At 30.7% G+C, this 16638-nt stretch overlaps 1 protein-coding gene across 2 annotated transcripts in view; it reads left to right on the plus strand.

Annotated features, from left to right (window-relative positions):
* Positions 1-16638, plus strand: part of CCSER1 (coiled-coil serine rich protein 1) — a 1122213-nt gene that overhangs the window by 1060381 nt on the left and 45194 nt on the right. The window lies entirely within an intron of this gene.

Consider the following 16638-nt stretch of genomic DNA (forward strand, 5'->3'; position numbering starts at 1 on the left):
TTGAATGAGCTCATTCATGGTTTTAAATGAGAAGAAAATAACTTTAAAAAAACCCACAAAGATATGAAATAGAAACTACATGGTTTTTTTTCTATTTATTGCTGATACATACACATACTTAAGACTAGTAACTGGTGAAAACCATCACTCTAAGAGAATTATCTCTGTTTTTGTCCAGATATTGTTTATTTGATGTTTGTGGTTTTAGTGACCCTTTTTTGTGCACTATATACCCTTGTTATCCTTTCTTTGAGCTGTAGCCTTATTTTATTTTATCAGAACCATATTACCTATGAAGACTTAATTTTCACTTCTTGCTCAAAATTTAAACCAACAAGAAAAAAAAAAAGACTAATTATCAACTGTACTACCACAGTTTTCCCTTCTTTTATTGTGCTCTCCAAATTTTTGTCACCAAGTACTTATAGTCTGGTGAATATCGTTATTCTGTATTTTCACAGTCAGACAATTTTTTTTTTCTAATTTGAGTTCTCTGTGACCTTCCTGTCTATGCCGTGTTCTATAACTGTATTAGTGCCCACACTACAATTAACATTCTCTTCATTTTGTTGAAAGAATAACTCCTCATTCAATGTTACACATGAATTTAAGATGCAGCTTCAGATATCTGTAAAATATCTAATGGAAAGTTTATTTGGACACAAACCAATGTCTCCAAAAAAAAAGGGAAAATAAAGGGAAAAAAAAAATAAAAAGAAAGCAACAAAAGAAGCAGAAAAAAAAAGAAGAATGGAAAGTTGATTTTAATTTAAAATCTGCATTTTGGAAGGCCTAAAAGCCTAAAAGCCACAACCGGTGGCCATTATTTTCACTAGACCACTAGATGTCTTGTATGCTAAAGGGAGAGCTTCCCCAGGTCAGCTATTCTGCCTAACTTCCTTTCTTCTTTCTAACAGACAGATATTTGTTGTTTCACGTCTGTCAGTACACCTTTATCTCATTGATACCTGCCAGATTAACACTGGCAAGAGACATTGTTGACATTTGTATGACTAATTCTGTCAGAGCTGACTAAATCCTATGTATAAACATATGATTATATATATATATATATATATATATATATATATATATATATATATATATATATATATGTGTGTGTGTGTGTTTATATGAAATGTAGACTGTGTAATCTTTCAAGGTATTAAAATAAAGAGTATAAAAACATATTTTATTAACCTTTAGTATTTCAAGATAGTAATTTAGGGAATAAATTCTTGTGTTTATATAAAAGCAAATTTTAAGCATTTATGAACATTTTAAATTTAGTAATATTTTCCATTTAAAACATGATTAGATAAATTTCTTAATTCATCTCTAAAATTTTGCTGCAAGTGTAAAAGTATTAAAAATAAAAGTTGTATTAGGGATTTTTTTTTAGATAAAATACTAACTTTTTAATATCCAACACACCTTTCTACATAAGCTGCATTCTTTCTTATCTTATCTGATCTTATGTTATCTATGTTAGCTTATCTCATCTTTTCTTTGTCATCTATCTATCATCTATCTATCTATCTATCTTCATCATCATCATCATCATCATCATCATCATCATCATCATCATCTATCTGTCCAAGAGAGTGAATGCTTGTGTACCCCCAAAGTTCATATGTTGAAACCCTAATCACAATTTGATTGCATTTTGAAGTTGGGACTTTGAGAGGTAATTAGGTCGTGAGGTAACTAGGTAATTGAGAGGTAATTAGGTCGTGAGCTCTTATGAATGGGGTTAGTGTCCTCATAGAAGGCCAGAGTGCTCTTTTTGCCTTATGAAGATACAACAAGGGGTTGGTAGTCTGCTACCCAAAAAAGGATTCTCACCAGAACCCAACCATACTGGCACCTTGATCTCAGACTTCAAGACTCCAGAATTGAGAAATAAATTTTTATTGTTACTAACCACCAAAACTATGGCACTTTGTTATAGCAGCCCAGATTAATACCAATTATCTTCTATCTATCTAATGGAAAGAGTCTAAATTTTAACTTTAGTTATAATCTATTTAAAGTCAGTAGCATGACAATATGAAAGAATTTCCCATAATTTAGCTGATGAACACAGACAAGCTATCTCCTTTTGGTATTTGTGCATTTAAAAAATTATTAATATTTACTTCCATAGAAATATTATTAATCTACTGAGAAAGATGATAAAAGTTCATAAAAATAAAAAAAAATGAATGTTCATTTTTTTTTCTTTTGCTTTGACCTAGCAATTCCACTTGGAGAATTTATCATATATACTTTGCACACTCATATGTGTGTGTGAAATGACATACATACAAATGTACTAACTTTAGCATTGTTCAAAATAGCAAATGCTTAGGAAAATTCAAATGTCCTTAAGTGGGAGTACTGGTTAAATAAATTACAATATACTGAAATAATGAAACATTTTTCAACTGTAAAAGAACCCAAAAAAGGAGAAGCTCTCTACTAGTATGTTAAGATCTTCAAGATATGTCAACAGTAAAGAAGGCATAAGGCAGAACATTATTTTTAGTAAGCCACCTTTTGAGTAAAAAGGAGGAAAAATAAGAATATATGTTTGCAGTTGCTTATACTTTGATGGGAGGAAGCATGCTGCATGGGTCAAATAGAGAAAGACATGGAAGGAGACTTTTCACTGTACTCCCTTTTACATTTTGATCTTAAAACTATATGAATGTTTATCTACCAAAGAAAAATTTTTTTTAAGAAACCCACAATCTGAATTAAGAAATGTGTTTTTTAAAGTACATTTGCCTTTTAGAGGTCAAACACATGCTAAAATTAAAACATAATTTATTCATTTATGTTACAAGCATTTAAAGTAGCTACTACCAGATATTTCAGGGACAGTATGGATAGAATGTTTAAATATGGAACAGAAACCTCCTGAGATGATTCAAATTTACACAGGGCCAGCCAGCCAGATGACATAAGCGAGTGAGGTGGGTCAAACAGGAGGGGGCTGTGATATCTGAGAGCATACACTTGTAGACCCCAAGAAAGAAGACACCCACCAAGATGGGCTCCTAGTGGCTAACGGCTCAAATTTAAAAGCAGAGCCTAGCAGTCATTTCTAAACTGGGGCCTCTCACACAAACCACACTTCAGGGAGAAGCTTGTCTGCACTGTGACCCTGCCATCTGAGGCAGCCCTTATAAAGCAGTTCTGGAATTTGTATTTCAACCAATAGGACTGAGGCTTTCCCCATCCAATCAGAGCTGCATGGGTATACCACCACCCCCACCACCCCCATCAGCATCTTCACTGACCAATCAGAGCAGCTCCATTCTGACCAATCAGGACAGTGCCTTTTGGACCAGTCTGAATGTTCATTTTAATGGACGAAATACCATAAACTGTCTTGAACACAGTGTGCCCTGTAAAATTTTACTAATTGAAAACACAAGCTCTGATGTTAAACGTCTGAGCTCGAATCCCAGGTTCCCATTCACTCATTATTTCTGTTTGGTCAAGAATTTTAACCGATTTTAAACCTTGGGTTTCTCTTATGAGTTATGTTTAAAGTAAAAGGTAGAAGAGAGTAAACAGGGTCAGATATATGGTGAGGAAGGAGATTTGACTTTGGGTAGTGAACACACAATGAAATATACAGATGATGTATTACATTACAGAATTGTATACTCGAAACCTTTATAATTTTATTAACAAACGTCACTCCCATAAATTTAATAAAAATTTAAAAAAAAGAATATTTACATCATGGAGTATTTTTGATAATTAAATTAAGTAATAAAGTTTTTTAGAACAATACATGAATTAGACTCTAATTCTATGTACTGATAAGTACAAGTGCCTTAATGCACTTGTGATATTATTGGGTTTGTATTTTCAAAAATTCTGTTAGAGCTGTTACAAATTTATTTTTATGGAAGAGAAATAAATGTCTAGCACTTATAAAGATTGAAAATAAATAAATGAATTTAATGAAATAAAATTTTTTATGTTGTGAGGATAGATTGTTTTTCTCTATAATGTTTAGCACTTTGTATAAAAGAGCTAAATCTAATTCTTCGATAATGACATAATAACCAACCATGGCTTACAACAGATTTTGAAGGATTCTGTAATGAATTCTTTTTTAAGGGGGTGCTCCATGTTCAGTAATCAACACTAACATTTAGGAGATTTTAAAACTAGAGATAAAAAAAAAATGTACATTAGAACCAATAAGGATAGAATAGGTTTGCTTTTGTTAAAAACAAAAAAAACAGATGTATAGGATTCATTATTACATCAACCTTTAAAAAGTCCTTAATGAAAGAACCAATCAGACTACATGAACTGACATTTAATATTTTATAACATATTGTTTGTGGAAAAAAAAAAGTGAATTTTCTTTTAACCTCTAGAAAAGTCTTTCTCCCACAACTCCGTCCTCCATCATAATACATGAAAGAGGTAATTTAAGTATACAGCATCGTAGTTTATAGTGTGTATTACTGCGATTAACTGTGCATCTCCAAGCAACATATAGTTATTATGAAAAACCATTGTGAGCAGATGATACATTAAGAAGCACAGTTCTGCTGTGCATCAGTCCTTGATACTTAGAAACACAGCAGTTGAGATGGAATATGCAAATGGAAAATAGACCCAAGGTCAGAGTGAGAAAAACAAAATGACATTCTTTGTTGATTTCAAAATGAGAAATCCATTTCTACTGCAAGGTAAGGTTAAAATAAAAGTTAAAGAAAATCAGTAAAAGAAAATTTAGATATTTCACCTCCTCTTTGCTTCTTTAGCTGGAAAATAATTCAGTAATTTTTGCCACTACAGACAAAAGGGAGAATTATTTACACTGTATATTATCCCTCTGGGATAACTATACTTTCATTTCCTAACATTTTTCCCCCTTATACTTACTCTAATGAGAGAAAATGGTAGGTAGGTGATAGAACATTAATCTAGAAGTTTTCCATGGTCTTTGTCCAATGGTTGGGTGACCTTGAGAAGGTATTTTTTTTCTATACTTCTTTTTCTACATTTTAAATAAGTATAATAACAATTAATAACTATAATTATGCAGTTCATTCTTCTGGAGGGATAGAAAGATTACTAACAGATTTGTAGATTTATTTAGGCAAGTAAATTTTATAGTCAGATTTTTCTTTTTCTCTTTTGTGAGCACTTCAGGTACAGAGGAGTCATTTAATGATATTTCTCAGTTTATGGCACATTATCCTCATACCTGACCCTTTTTCTTATATATTTTCCTATGTTCCACTTCTCCTTTTATGCACTTTTTAATGTGCACCTTAATGACCATGTTTTATATAAAATATATCCCATTGTGTGCTTATTTACATAGCTAGCCATAACTCAGTTTCTTTTTTCACTCAGTCTTGTAATATATCTATGGATTCTAATTCAGTGGTTCTAAATATTGCACAGGAGTTCATTGTACATATCTACTACAATTTAGTATGCTAATGTTGTCCCCAGCTACCCTAGATTACCCCTCATTCCTTGTTACTGTAAAAATGTTGAAATAAAGCATCCGATTTTTTGTAACTTTCTGTACTTGTGCAAGAATTTCTTGAGGCTTATAAGCAAAACTGGAATTCCTAGGTCAAAGGAAATGCCTAATCTACTTTAATCTAATCTAATATTATATATATGTATATATGTATATATATTTATGTATATATTTACAAGAAGTGGAGTACAGCATTAGTAATAGAGACAATGGAAATGTAATGGCTCTGTGTGATGTCAGAGGGATAGTGGATGGGGTGTGTTCACACAGTGTGAGGAATATAAATGATAAACGTCTAAGTATTACTTTGTCTTGTGCACCTGAAACTAATGAAAAAAAATGTATCACCATAGTAAGATCTAAGCTGCTTTCACCTGTTTCACCATATGATAAAAGTGGAGTGGGTTTTGTCTGCATTATACAGACACTAGTTACTCACTGCTCCATACTAGTACTTCTTTCCTAGCTATCTTCTGTAGACCCATTACTGTAGCTTTTCTAAGCATGACACAGGACATGAGTGCACATATGTAATATAGACAGAATGATGGAGACTGTTTATTGATATCTGAATGACTTTGCATAAGTAAACTAATCAATTCATTCCATCAGTGTTTTGTCTTAGAAAAAAAAAATTCCCTAAAAAATATTTTGCTCTCAGAACAAACATGGAAATCAGTCAAGTGTTGAGGTGGGCTCTTTGCATTATTTTATATTTTATATTAGACTTTAAAAAAAATAAAACTAACTGATTTTGCTTCTGAGATAAATTGTAAGTCTGCAACTCAGGAGAAAGTTTGGACTTGGCAAAGATCTCGGTGCTATTTTTTCCCCATAACTGAAAAGACATGTAGCCAAGTCTTTAAAATGAATACACAATTGTTTAGAATTTATTTAAGGAAATGGTAAAAAATAAAATGAATATTATTCTTGATATGTAATCTCAAATGTAGCATTAGCTAAGTGACTTTTTAAAATGATAGAATGCAGTGAATCATCTATACTTTCTTTCATGTTTCTATGAATTGTGACAATAAAAAATGCCATCAGGATATACTTTGGAGGTTTCATCAGGATTAACATAATAAAAACATACAAAAAAAGGATTAAAATAAATCATTTTAGAAAGGGTGTTAAGTTCAATATTTATAGAATTGAAAATAAAAAACAATAGATGGATAAAGCAACAGGAACCAACAAGATGCCCTGTTTAAAAAACAATATATAGTCAAGTTTAGAGTAAATAAAAATAGTAGAATCTATTGTTAGAAATATACATATCATTGCTTTTTGTTAAGTTTACTCTTAAGATATAATTAAGGATTCTATACCTTAAAGTATCTGGAAAGAACTTTTGGGAAAATACAAAATTTAGACTAGAACGTAAGAAGTATCATACAATGACTCAACAATCACATTAAAAGTTGTTAATAAAGTTTTTTTTCTCTAGTTCCTTAGGACTAAATACATGATTATATTGACTATCTTTGAAAGTTTCCCGAGTCCCTGTCAGGGGCAGGATATAATGAGAGTTTAATGAGAAGTACTATTAAATTGAATGAGCATATTAGATTTATCTCAGATAGCATTCTGATATTACTATCCACTCTGCATATAAAAGTCCTTTTTATAGACTTATTGAACTGAATTAAATGAAATCACATTGAGGTTTTAGATTATAACTGCACAGGATCACAGCTGAAGGGCTATATGTCACAAAAAACAAAACTATAAACATGTTTTTAATAAATATTAAAGTATGGCATGCCACTCTGCCAGAGAGATTACAATTAAACATTGAGGCTAGAATGATGCATACTTTATTTTTAGAAAAAAGACGGATGTTTTTAACAGTTAACAGAATTGTATCTAACTGAATCTTTATTAACTATGTCTTAAAATGTGGAAGCACCAGGTATGAATATTTTCTCCTAATTTTACCCCTTTCTAGCTATTGAGGATCTTTTTTAAAAATTGAAAATTTCCTAAATTGACAGAATGAAATAAAATCATAATAACTATAGTTCTTAATCTAGACAAGAAGAGTCTTATGTTACCCACTAATGATGTTTGAGTGTGTCTTAATTATAATACTAGCCTTTAACTCATAAAAAAACAAAAAGCTTTGTAGATGAACAATTTATACAGGTTTCATTACATCATCACTTAATCTTATATGGTTTTACTAAATAGCACTGAACCATAATTTTATATTATTCTCATTACTGAAATTATCTTTAAGGAAAAGTTACGATGCTATCATTTTTTATTTACTCACAAATTTTAATTTCAATATCAATGTTTCTTACATTTCCTGAGTATTACCTATTATAATCGTTATTTAGCCAGTGGACCATTATGTATGTAGATTAAACAAAACATGACTAAATATGAATATATTTTAAAACTATTAACCAGTCAAAATAATCCTAGTGACAATGAGTCAGGTGAAGAGAGTGAACAAAATGAAAAACATCCCCATCTGATTTTCAATATTTTTCTTGTTGACAATATCTTCCTAAATCCTCTCAATTATTTCATTCTTAATTTTAAAAAAAAATCATTGGTTATCATACTTACTGATTTTTTAATGGAAGTAAAATAAAACCAGTCCATTTTTTAGAAGATATTTTATATCCTTTATTGAGATTTATACCCCCATATTCATTCTGGAGTATAGCTACTGTTTTATTCAAAATTTCATTTCTTCTTTCAAGGAGATTCTCTATTCATTGTATTGAATGCCCCCCACTGTCAACTCTATTCAGTACGCTTTGATTTATTAAAACATTTTGCCAGTATAGCCCTTCAAAAAGTTGTTAAGGATAAAAAGTTTATCTTTAGAAACCTTAGTCTGACTTTCACTGTGCAATCTTCTTCTAAGTCCCTGCGGTTGTCCAGTGTCCCTCAAAGTGACACCATTTAATAGACCTTATTCTTAGCTTCACTTCCCCCCAAAATGTGTATTTGTTCTTTATTTCCCATTTCCTCAGGACCATATGCTAGGATACATTGGTTCTCTTTATAACAAAGATGGCATGTATTTGACATTTCTATATCCATCACAATAATTAGCTCATATCAGGCACAATGTATTTTTTGTTGAATGAAAAAGTGAAATAATAGATATTAGATGTAAAATGTCAGTCCTTTCCTGTGTCATAACTTCTGCTTCTTGCTTCTTGAACATCCCCTTCTGTGTAAGTTCTGCTTTTTGTTCAGTATTGTCTACTCTACCCAGGATTGAGAAAGAACCTGTATATGACAATGTACATAAGCATATTACTCACAAAAAGTTACCAGGAATGGAGAAAATATCTGGGTATAAAACACTGCATACATTTGCAGGACTTCAGGGACCCACAGAGGAAAAGTACATCAAAACGGAAGCCTTTGATTAGCAGCTCTCACTAGGAGGTCCAATTCAAAATGAGAAAAAAAAAATTCAAGATGAAAATATTGTTACTAATTAAAATATGGCTAATTTTTGTTTCTCAAATTTGTACTAATATCACTGATCAAAATCAAAATATCACTGATTTTGATCTGTCCAATTACCTTCCTACTCTCTTTTCAGTGAGTTCTATTTAACTACATTGTCATGCATTTAGGTTAAACTAGTTTCAGATGTATCAAGATAAATTCTGAAAGGGTAACTTAAGTAGCAGTGAAATTATTGTAGACTCTATTTTTTTTTTTTTAGGCTAGCAGATTTTAGAAAGGGTATTATTAATGTCTGTGCTTTCGAGAAACAAAACAAAACATTTTAAGTGTTCCCCTACCTCTGTATGTAGCCTTAGGAGTAATATTAGTTCCAGCAACTCCCATGTAGGGCAAAAAGGAATACCAAATTAAATGCTGGTTTTTTTTGGAATCAGTTCTAGTTTTCTTCATCATATTTTGATGGTTTGAATTAGCTAGAAATATTTTGATTGCCTTGCTTTCACATGTTTATATTGTTTATTATTTATCTATTTTTCTTGTACTATCTTTACCTTATTTGTTGTTACCAGTGTGAGAATCATGTAGAAGCAATAAAAAATAATGGTCATTGATGTAGAAAAATCAAGTTGCTATGTATATATACGTACATACATATACACACATGTATATATATATATATGTATGTGTGTGTGTATATATATATATATATTTAGCAGAGACTCATTTTTGTGTTAAGCTACTAAGTACCTCGTCAGATTGTGCAGTTACCAGAGAGATGTAAGCTGTTCTCTTTCCCAAAGTCAGGAAGTCTTGCTTTGATTTTTTTTTTTTTTTTTTGATTAGCTAAAGAAAGTTAATAGATTTTTGTTTGCATGTGTTCTCCCCTTTCTCATCTTTTATAAGTGTTCCAATCATTAATATTGACAGTACAGATTGCAGTAATTTACTAAAATTCACAGGAGAGGGCCCATCCAGGGAATTTATTTACTTTCTGAATGCATACTACATTTGTTCCCTGAAGCAATTTCATCTCCCAGGAGTGTTTCTTCTCATTATGAACTATTTAATAACCGCTGAATACTGCAGATTAGTCAGAAATAAAAAGCATTGAAGAAGTAAATGACTTTTAAAAATGTGCAGATACTATATTTAAATATTATTTTTAATCCAAATGAATCACTGAATCAATTTAACTCACAATGGTAATGAAGAAGAAAAATGATCAATGATAGCACTTTGAGTTACAAAAAGAGCATGCTCTTTTATTAAAAGCATATATTCAATTACATATAATCTATAATGAACACGTTAGCCCATGGCTATTGGTTAATATGTTTTAACTGATAATATTTAGATTACATTTATTAATGTATGAATATTAGCAATAATTAATTTATAAATGCTATTTTTGAAAAATGAAGTAAAATTTAGTTATACCCTAATAATATAGGCATAATTTGAGAATTTATAATTTGTGAGAAGTCAATCCTAAACTGTTATATTATTACAAATAATAAAACAATAACAATGAATTAAACAAATCATTTGTCAGTCTAATAAGAAATCCTTTGATGGTACTTGTGTTCTTGGTTTTTGCTATGTATGCTCAATTTTTCTACATTTTGAACAGTTCTGCCATAAGTTTTCATTGGACTTTATTTTAACAAATATATAGATTGTCCATTTATTTATACAGTGAAATAATAGTTTCTGGTTTTCGACTTTTGATGTGAATACTCACCATTTTACTAAAGATAGTGTCATAAAAATCACTTCAATCAATTTATTCAAAATAATGTATAACTCAGAGGAATAGCTATTTTCATGCTGACTAAATCTCCACTTATTCTCCAATAAAAATGAAATCAAATCAGCTTAGAGATCAATCAATGTCTTGCACCTATCTTTTGTATTTAATTTGAGTTTAGTATTTTTCAAATAAAAAAGGTTCAGTACTTTGGCATTACTGAAAAAAATGTGTAAAAATTACATTAGCTTTCCAGCTAATCATTAAATGTTAAGCCATTACATTTATTTTCCTCATCTCTGTATCATTGGCTTGTACGCTGGAAAAAAGAAAGAAATGCAGTCTGCTTTAAAGAACTTATAATTTTATTCAAAATCCTTTATTCATTGAATTAAAAATTCACAGCTATTCATTTAAGATGAATCAGTTACCTTGTGAGGCCATGCAAATGTTAAAAAAAAAAAAACTACGTTAATTCCTACCCAACGTATAAAAGTAATAATTAGGATAAGATATTGACAAAATTCATTCCAATATGGTAAGTGGTATAGACTATTCAAAGAAATCCTGCTGGTATCCAAAAGATTGAGAATATATTTATATAGTCATATACATTGTTTTTAAGTTGATGATTGAAGAATTACTCTCTCTGTTCAGATCTATCTGAAATTAAGCACCATATAAACTGTTAATTTTCTTGATACAGAAAATATCTAAAGCATGTTATAGGAATATAGTAGTTGTAGTTTTTATTAGCCATCTGGAAGTAGCTTGTCTTGTAGGTTCAAGTGTGGTGAGTTCTTCATTTTATTTTTACAGTTCAAAGGGTTAAGTAAAAGCGAATTATGTAAGAAAATGCTGAACTAAAATAGCAAAACTTAAAATTTGAAAAGTAAGCAGTTAATGAAAGGAAAAGGTATTTAAATTAGCTTACAAAAGTGAGATAGTACTGTATTAGAACACTTGCTTATTAGAGGGTGATAGAACTCCAGAGAACACTTGTTTATGAGATGATAATTAGACAAATGGCTAATATAAACTTCATAAATTAAAAGCATGTGGCAAATGATTTCACAACAGCTTAAAAGGTGTTAGAAGTAAAGTTAAAGAAACAGAAAAGTAATTTGCAAAGCAAAAATCTGTATAATCAGTATACATATTTATGGTTATTTCCATTAAAGTTATTACTTCCAAGAGGATGAATATAATTCTATTTATATTTGCAGTATGGAATCATCTCACAGAAATCTCATTGATAAAATATCAAAGTTTTGGTGACTATTGAAAAGAAATATGAATTAAAATACACTTGTTGAACCACAATGTTGAAATTCAGATTAGATCAATATCTCAATTCCTTTATTTTTAAGCTTTTCTTTGCACTGTTGATTTTCAGCATTCATTCATTTATTTTTAAGCTTTTCTTTGCACTTATTGAATGAATACTCATTCATTCAATAAGCATTATTATCTACCTATTATAGGCTAAAATTTAGGTACTGGAAAAACAAAGACTAATGCATTTAAATCTATTCAGGTAAATGTAGGGAAAATGAGTTATTATTCTTATAATTTAATCAATATATACCATAAACTGAATGATTAATTCCACCTTGGTTATCTTTTTTTCATAGGAATTACTTGAGATCATTTATTACAGAATTACTTCAACATTTCACCTAATTTTCGTGACAGAAGTTTTAAAATATCAATACTTTAATGTGGATGAGTTAAACAAATTCCTTCCCACTTGATGGTTACTAGAGTCTCAATCTCTATAGTATAGAATAAGCTATACATTTCCATATGATTATAGAATCTCAGATATTCTAGAAAAATCTCTGGAGTGTATTTTGTCCAGTCTTGTAAAGTACTTTGGAGTTTCTTCTATCACATTCCCCCTAGGATGGGAATGGAGTGGGGAGGTTGATTTAGGTAGTTTAAATATGGATAAAAGTAGAGCAAAGAAAGTGAATGAGTATAGGTATAAAAGACAAATAGCTTGTCTTCTCAGTTTTGCTGAAGGCTGTATGTGATTATTGGTATAAGCCAAGATAAGTCAAATAATCAAATATAAAAATTGAAGTGACTTTAGAATAAATCGCCAGGCACTGGTTTTTGATAGTTTAGTGCAGTTGCATCTGCATGTATATAAAGGAGATGGATAAACCACCACAAGCTTCTTTGTGAGCTTATTATCCGTATATTTTCCCATTAGTAATTTTTTGGTGACTAAAAAAAGATGAGTTAATAAAAAGTACTCATTCTTATGGTTTTCAATTATACCTTGATTGTTTTTATTATAGCAATAGAATATTAGAAGGGTTCTCAGCAAGATATGTAGTTTATTTCTCTGCTTGTTGCAAAGAATATACCGAAACCAAGCTGGAAAAATAATTAGAAAAATGTATTATATGAATCATTTTCCCCTGGAGACACTGTTCCATGTAAAGAATGACTTCCTCAAAAATCTCCAGTGACTGTATGTTACCTTCAGGATTAAGACCAAATTTATTGAGCTGATATTTCATTCATTGTAACCACAGTCTACATCTAGGCACTTTTTTAAAAACCTATTTAAATCTGAAATACATTCTCATTAGTCACTACTGTTCGTCTACTCGTACTCTTCCCAAATAGTCAGATGTACTCATAGTCTCTTAAATTTGCTAAATGCTTTCTGACGCCATTATTTTGCTCACGTTGATTCTTCTAATTGAATCCCTCTGTTCTTTTCCTTTCCTGTCTAAATTATAATAGTTTTAAATATCTAGTTAAATTTTACCTTCTTAGACTCTTCCTGCCAGTCTCTGTTACATAGTCCCTTAGAGTCAGTTTGTATGGATATTAAACGTGACATTTACTATCATTATGCCCATTGGCAGTTCATTGAAAATCTCTATATTCTATATTTATTTACTTGGTATAATTGGAGATAACAGTGATATCACATGGCGTTGTTGTGAGGATTAAATGAACTAATATATGGAAAATACAAATATGCTACAAGTTTTGCTGCTCTTGCTACTGTTATTAATATTACTATTATTAGGCTATGTGCCAACATACTATAATAATTTAATCTCTTATATGTGAATGACATATCTCTCCAACTAGATTTTAGGCTTCTAAGGCTAAATAAAATATATGAAATAATTTTTGATAGTCTAAATTGTTTTGTACATCATATAGAAATTCAATAAAAATGTGCTCAATGAAATAAGTGAAATTATGAATAAAAGACCAAACAAAGAAATGAACATCCTGGTATTTCCATTTGTCCATATGTATTAATCCTATTTTCTTTACTTTTTCTTCATATATAGTAATTTATTTATATAATAATTCATATAAAATAATGTACTATTTTATAATAATTTTATTTTGTAAATTTTTTATTGTTATACAGTGCACTGCAGATGATTTTCCTTCATGTCATATATAAATGTAAACAAAGGGTAAATATTTCTTATATATTATCAACTCTATGATTTTAACAGCTTTATTAGATAAATTTCAAATTATCAAAATTAAAAAAATTTAACAATTAACAGGATTAAAATAATTTATACATGGAACAAGAAAAATATTGTATATTATGTGGGCTGAGTAGCAATTTTATTTATTTATAATAATGCAAGCTCTAAATATGGATATAACCAAATTATAAAATTAATGAAATATGATATTTGGCTAAATTTATACTAATTTAACAAAAACATTAACTTGTAGGATTATATTGAGGTTTGTCTACAGGTTATTTATACTGGTGAGGAGGCAGGCATAGAGCCAGATGTATGAAACAACTAGAGTAGTGGTGGAGGTTGGGAAAGAGGAAGTGAGGAGAACAGAATAAAATTTCACAAAATGAGAAGTAAAATACAAAAACAAGAATAACAAAGTGTTCTTTCCCTGGGCAGAATCTATACTCTGTTCAATGGTATTATCTGCATTTGATATCTTTTGGGAATGCCTGGTTATAAGCATTGTCTCCTGCTTTATGAAACTATTTTTGATCACTCCTGTACACTTCCCAATTTTAAAATCAAGAATTAGAAATTTAATAATATATATAGAAGTATGGAAATAAATGTAAGAAGAAACAGTGAAAGGATGTGATATTGCTTGGTCCCTGGGGAATGAGGGTTCAAGGGGACGGTTTGGTCAGGAGACAAGAATTTCTCACCCTAATCCTTGTACTAGGGTTTAAATTTTAAATCATATATATTTATTGATAAAGCATAAATGAAATGACTGTGTATAAAAAAAAAAACATGGAATCCAGCTGCCATGTAGTCTACTTTTAATGTAAGCAAGATCATATTAAGCTAAAAGCATGAGGTAAGCCACCTTTGGCACCTCCTCAACCTTGGCATTTCCCTTCGTCCTCTACTCTCCTTTATCCATCACACACCAACTAACTCTCTTCTTCTTCCTTCTTATTCACACTATGACATATAACTCATACCAACATAAAATCTGCATTCCAGGATCATTTGAATTTTCAGGATAGTCACATTTTTCAGCATGAAAGTCTTGGGAAATTAAAATCATCAAATAGCAGGATATGTGAAAATTTCAAACTGAAAGACTCAACAATTGTAAGAACAAAAATTTCCATGGGAAATGTATGCCTACTTATGCATGAAACAAAATTTGATACTTGACTAAGCAAACATTCTGGCAACTTTTGAGTTATAAGGTGTTTATTGACTTAAAATTGTTTTAACATGTGAGGGTACGTGCATTCATAACCTCCAGAAGTTAAATCTGTATTAAATTGTGTTTACCTACCAAACATTCAACATGAGATACAGAAATCAGTAGTTAGATAGGTAGGTAAGTAGGTAGATAGATAGATATTAGGTTGATGCAAAAGTAATTGCAGTTTGAAAGGTTAATAATCGCAAAACCCGCAATTACATTTGCACCAACCTAATAGATGACAGATATATAGATGAGAGATAGGTAGGTAGGTAGGTAGGTAGGTAGATAGATAGATAGATGATAGATAGATATAGATGATAGATAGATAGATAGATAGATAGATAGATAGATAGATAGATAGATAGATAGATAGATAGATAGATGATAGATATATAGACAGATGATTGGCACATTGATAGAAGTCTAGATTTCATCTGCTTGCAACTCTAGATACAATCTCTACCTTTGTCCATTCTTCTTTATGCTGTAGGATTTAGACCTGTATTGACTCATTAGTGGGCTTTCCTGCCCTCTGGCTTCCAGGTGACTTTCTCTAAGAAGGTGAAGGGCAAGAGATTGGAGGAGGCAAGGAGAGCAATTCTAGAATATTTCTCTGGCACTCAATCTGTAGACTCAGTGGGCTGCTTATTTCCCTTGTCCAAAGGCTTCAGCTCCTGTCATGTAGCCCTATCAACAAATCTTTGTCATCAGGTTCCAGTAACTACTCACTCCCTTCTCAGCAAAGAAAGATCAAGGGGCCTCACTGAAACTTACCTGGAGTTTTGCACTTTCCCTGATGTGCCATGTTTTGTCCATATATTGTAAACACTCCATTTGATAGTCCTTCTTAAAGCATACTAATTTGAATGTTCCATCTGTTTTTCCTAAAATCTAAGTATCATAGATGGATAGATAGTTCTCAATCATTGGAATCTATGGTGCTAGTGGGATTTTATTTTTAAATCTCTATGATGTCTACACCTGGTGATGTTCCGAAATTTTTAATGTATGTATATCCTATTTAATTACTGTATATATTAATGAGTATAGCACTAAAAATAGGAGGTAACAGTCCTGTGTATTTATTAGAAGACTTAAGTATATTAACTTACAGCAGTCCTATGAAGTAGGTGCTATAATTAGTCCCCTTTAAAGATGAAGAAAGTGAGACTTGCAGAGGTCAGGTGACTCCTAAAGTCACACACTTAGTTAAGTGGTAATGTAAGTG

This window comes from Rhinolophus hipposideros (genome assembly GCF_964194185.1).
Source record: "Rhinolophus hipposideros genome assembly, chromosome: 1".
Taxonomy (NCBI): domain Eukaryota; kingdom Metazoa; phylum Chordata; class Mammalia; order Chiroptera; family Rhinolophidae; genus Rhinolophus; species Rhinolophus hipposideros.